The 5,442-nt window shown below is 47.7% G+C and overlaps 1 pseudogene; it reads left to right on the forward strand.

Annotated features, from left to right (window-relative positions):
* Positions 1-294: 294 nt before the first annotated feature.
* On the forward strand, positions 295-2,303 carry LOC137751824 (small ribosomal subunit protein uS2B-like; annotated as a pseudogene).
* Positions 2,304-5,442: the final 3,139 nt, after the last annotated feature.

The raw sequence follows: 5,442 nt of genomic DNA on the forward strand, positions 1-5,442 counted from the left end.
CAGATGAAAACAGAAGATGAAAGACCGTTCTTAAAGTGAACTTGGAACTTCGTTTAGGGATAAAAACTTCAATGTGGTTGAATAACATTTTTGAGATATTAGCTGATTTTAAAAATCTCTCTCCTGGTAATCCTACTCCTTCCCTTGTCTCCCCACGTTCCGCATGGCCTGGGGTGGGGGGTGGGTGTATGACACAACTGCAAAAATGTAGACGGGACCTCGCCTTGCTACCCAGAGAGGAAGCCATACAACATTGTTCTGGGTTCCCATGATAACTTAAGGGAAACTTTCACCATGTCAGGAGCCCTTGATGTCCTGCAAGTGAAGGAGAAAGATGTCCTCAAATTTCTCACAGCAGGAATGCACTAAAGTGGCACCCACCTTGACTTCTTAGTATGTATGTATGTATGTATGTATTTATTCATTTTTGGCTGCGTTGGGTCTTTGTTGCTGCGCACGGGCTTTCTCTAGTTGTGGCGAGCGAGGGCTACTCTTCGTTGCGGTGCGCGGGCTTCCCATTGCGGTGGCTTCTTTTGTTGCGGAGCACAGGCTCTAGGTGCACGGGCTTCCGTAGTTGTGGCACGCAGGCTCAGTAGTTGTGGTGCATGGGCTTAGCTGCTCCGAGGCATGTGGGATCTTCCCGGGACACCAGGGATTGAACCCGTGTCCCCTGCATTGGCAGGCGGATCCTTAACCACTGTGCCACCAGGGAAGTCCCCCACCTTGACTTCTAAATGGAATGGTACATCTACAAAAGAAGTGATGGCTTCTACATCATAAATCTGAAGAGAACCTGGGAGTAGCTTCTGCTGGCAGCTTGTGCCATTGTTGCCATTGCAAACCTGGCTGATGTCAGTGTCACATCTTCCAGGAAGACCGACTAGCGAGTGAGCTGTGCTGGTATCTGATCTGATCTGGGCAGCTTTCTGGGAGCCAAGACTTCTGCTGGTTCCTGATCCCAGGCTGCCCACCAGCCTCTCCCAGAGGCTCTTACATTAACCAACCCCATCGCCTCACATAACACAGCCTCACCTTTGTGCCATGTGGACATTGCCATCCGTGCAACAACAAGGGAGCACCTCGGCACGTCTGATGTGGTGGATACTGGCTGGGGAAGTTAAGCACATGTGTGGCACCATCCCATGTCAACACCCATGGAGGTGATGCCTGATCTCTACTTCTGCAGAGCTCCTAAAGAGACCAAGCAGGCAGGGCAGGTCACTGCTAGAAGGGCTGTGACCGAGGAGGAATGTCAGGGTGAGTGGACTACTCCAGCTCCCCACCTTACTGCTACTCGATCCGAGGTCGCAGATGGATCCGCAGGCGAGGTGCCCTCTGTGCCTGCTCAGTGGTTCCCTAGCGAGGCCTGGAGCGCTCAGCCGGCCGCTGAAGATGGGTCTACAGCTCCCGCTGCTCAGGCCACTGAATGGGGAGGAACCACCATGGTTCCTCTGTTCTTCCCCAGACTCTTAAACAAAAAATGGAAATAAGGTTGATGAAAATAAACACTTTCTTTTAAAAAAAAATTGTAGAAGGCAGAAGGAACAGCTACCTCCTTCACGGTTTCCCAAAGCCTAAACCCATTAAGGATATCTTTTGTGCCTCCAAAGCTAACCTCAAGGTACAAGGAATTCCTTTAAGGAAAAAACCTCAGGGGTGGAAAATGTATTCCCCCACTAGTGTCTTTAAAAAATGCTCCACAGGACTTGGAGTGGAGTCCCAGGGTGGCTTCCCTGACCATTTTCCTGGACAGAGTCAGTCCTAGAAGCTGAGACCCTGGAGAGGGTTTGCAGGCCGGGCTGGGGCCCATGGGAGCAGCAAAGGGAACTCACTGCTATGTCCCTGCTTGGCAAAGGCAGCCTTGAACCTGAGATGCTATGTGGACAGGCTCAGTAGACACCACAGATGGGACCTTCATTGACAGATGACTCAAGGACTGAATCCCCTCCAACCTCCCTCAACACTAGTCAAATTCATGGAGCTTCAATACCACCCTGGGGAAAACGGGGAGAGGAAACCCAGAATAAATGGAAAATATGTTTCTGACCATCAGGTCGAAATTAAAATAGAAATAAAGTTATAGAAAAAATTTAAAAATTAATATTTCTTAGACCACCATGTTCACAGATGAGACTCAGTCTGGTGACAGTAGCTGGGACCCATGTCAAAGATGCCAGCCCAACAGAGACAGTCCCCCAGGACGGCGAATGGCCTGGACCCAGAGAGGACGAATAGGAGAGTCGAGCAAGGGCAGGAGGAAAAACATCTCTGCTGGAGACAGTCATTTTGATCACACTGGCTGAGGCTCCTTTGTGAGGAGGGATGAGGACATGGAAAAACGATAGTAAATGGTGTACTATCTTTGCTTCCCTTTCCAAAGTGTGGGTCAGTTGTTTCAAGCAAATCTTCTTGGCAGCTTAATAAAGATCTGAGTTAAACAAAGAAGTCTTCCAAGGATGCTTGTCTCTCACAGCGAGGACCAGGTGGATTCTGCTTGACTGTCGGTGTCAAGATCTTGGTGTCCAACATGGGTACCACCAGGGGAGAAGCCTCCCTGTGTGGTCAGGAATGGCTCCCCAGCCTGGTTTATTGTGACTCGTTTTGTTGCCTGGCATGTAGTAGGTGCTCGGTCAATGTTGAATGACTGAATGAATGTCCGACCTTCTCTGGAGCCTGCCTGCTCCTGGTCGCTCCAGGGGAATAGAATTGCCCCTCTGCAGCCAGGCCCTCAGGCACCAGAACTGCTAGTGATGTTTCTGGCCCAGAGCTACCCAGATACCTAGGGACTGTCCAGGTGACTCACCCTCCAGGACTGAGTCAGACAGTGCCTTATTTTGAAAGCCTTTCACCCCCAGCTCTTGCCCAAGCACCCTGTTTTATAGGCCCAATGACTTTCTTCCCTTACTAGTCTGTAATCACTAAACCATGACAAATATATCCCCAGCCCAATGCCTGGCAAATGTTTGCAGAATTAAATGATAATGTGCTAAGATCACGCCAGATGAGCCCAGCCAATGAAGGCCAGGCAACGCTTCCCAGACCTAGCTCAGCATCATCAAGTGGCAGTAAGTTGATCATCTGTGATTGTGCTACTTTTCACAAGGAGCTTTACACTGCTAATAACCTCCATTTCTGAAGTCTTTGAATTTCTAGTAGGAAACATCTATGTCAAGTGAGCCAACCAGGCTGGTGTTCCCATATGCTCAGGCCAGAGCAGCAGGCTCTACCATGCACTGTGGTGCCCTACGTGGAAAGGAAAAGAGGGGAGGGGAGGAGTTTCTGATTCTCTTCAAGGGATGCCTGAAGCTAAGCGAAAAACCATGGGGCTCAGCAAACAAACTTCAGCAGAGCAGATGCTACAGGCCTAGTTAGCTGCCTCTTCAGCTCGCTGGGGGCCTGTGACAGGGATCTTTCTGGTCCCTGGGCCAGTCCCTGGGGAATGAGATGATGCACAGGTGCCCCCTGGTGGTCGTCCTACAAACTGCAAGGCTCCAAAAGCAGGATGGTCTCCAGCAGAGAATGGAGTGTCTACCCAGAGGAGCGGCGTCACCTGTTAGAGAAAGAAAAGAATCAATCGGGACAGGGGAGCCAGAGTGCCTTAATTACGTGCCTGACATAGTGGGATGTCTTCTCAGTAAGTCTATGCCCAGTTAGTCTATGTGGATTGATTTTGTGATTACATCTTGAAGTCCGGCCGCCAGGAGCCTTGATAAAATCTTTACATCTACATTAATTAGGGAATCCAGGTAAGCACCACGGAATGCTTGCCAGATGTGTCCAGCAGATGAAGGCCTCCACTGAGGAGCTCAGTGTTCCCAGGGTCAACATTAATTGTCAGGTTCAGTAGCCTAAAAGGGCTGAACAGTGAGATTAGGGGTGGGGAGTCAGATGGGGCTAGCGTGGACATGCCTAGAGAACTTGCGGAGAAACCATCAAAGCCAAGGGCTGGGGAAGAGCCACGACCTCCATTCCTGAGCTCTCAGCAACAGGAAGAACCCCCAAATGCAAGAGTGCAGAGATGGGGTCCAGACCAGGCCACTGCCAGTTGGCTCTAAAAGAGCATCAGGACTTTCCCAAAGAAGCAGGAATTATTTCACAGATTAGGACCTATCCTAACGGGGAAACCCAAGGCTCTTTTCATTTGCATACACAGATGAATCATCCTGTTAAGTAATAAATCTTTTTACAGTTCATGCACCAGGAAGTTAAGTGTTAATGTGATGCATTTAACCAAAGGGATTTTAGAAAGCAAGGCATTGCATAGTTCATAGGTAGACAAGACATGTGGGCAGATTTTTCTTACCATGAAACAAATGGATTGAAAATAATAATGATTTCATACCTCGAGCCCTGTTCAAGAATCTGGAGGACCAAACTCTTAACCTAGAGTCCAAATGATCATGTAGTTTGAACTGTTTCATCACAAAATTACAGCTTGTATGTCCACAGTTTTTTTGCTTATGCCTCTAAAAGTTACCAAAGGAGTTGTTTACATAGCGTAGCTAAGAGTTTGCTACACAAGGGTGGAAAAGCACACCCTTGTTAACCAAATCAAAATTTTTAAAACATGAGCTAAATGTGCTCTATGTATTATAATAGTCACACACCCATTTAATGGATGATTACAATGAAGCTTTTAGGCTCTTGCTAGATGGTTCATGAAATGGGGAAAGAACACAGGGAACCTGGCTTTCCTCCATCCGTTCACATGGAGGGTGCATGTTTCACCATGTGTGTGCCTTACCCAGTGCCCTTGAAGTCAGGGCTGCAGCAAACGTACTTTCTTCTGGCTTCTTGGCAAAGACAGGCCTCGAGAAGTGATTTCTGAGAAAAGCAATACCCCTCAATGAAAAACTGGTCATAAAACATAAAAGAGAACTTCCCCTCCTCTCACCAACAGTAATGCGTCTTCTACTGTATCCTGCCTTCTAAAGGCTTCAAACGGCGAAAGAGCCGAATCTGAAACATTTGCCGCATTAAGGCACAATTGAGCTTAGCCAGGATCTTTATGGGTCTTATAAATATTTATATTTAATAACATCTGGACTGAGCCTTAGTTTGGAAGCTCATGTTTGCTGAACGAGTCTCTTATTTTTGTTGTTGTTGTTTTTAATGAGAAATGAGGTTCGGGAGGACACCTTTACTTTGGTATTTTACAGTTTTCATATTTGTTGCTCTTAGCATAGCTCACAAGAGCCAAGCTAGGGTCTGTTTGATTTATTCACTTTATTACTAATCAAGAGGCAGAAAGTGAAGCCGGGTGGGAGAAAAGGGGCGAATGGAAGGTGGGCGCTCTCTTAGGGCTGGCTCACACAGCTGAGGGTTGCACAATTATCTGCAAATGTCAGGGCCCTACATCCACTTTTGCCCAAATTATATGACTGACGGTCCCAAAGGTCTGGAATATCCTCTAAATAATTGCACAATATTCTTACTTCGTTT

Source organism: Eschrichtius robustus, chromosome 18, assembly GCF_028021215.1.
Source record: "Eschrichtius robustus isolate mEscRob2 chromosome 18, mEscRob2.pri, whole genome shotgun sequence".
Classification (NCBI taxonomy): domain Eukaryota; kingdom Metazoa; phylum Chordata; class Mammalia; order Artiodactyla; family Eschrichtiidae; genus Eschrichtius; species Eschrichtius robustus.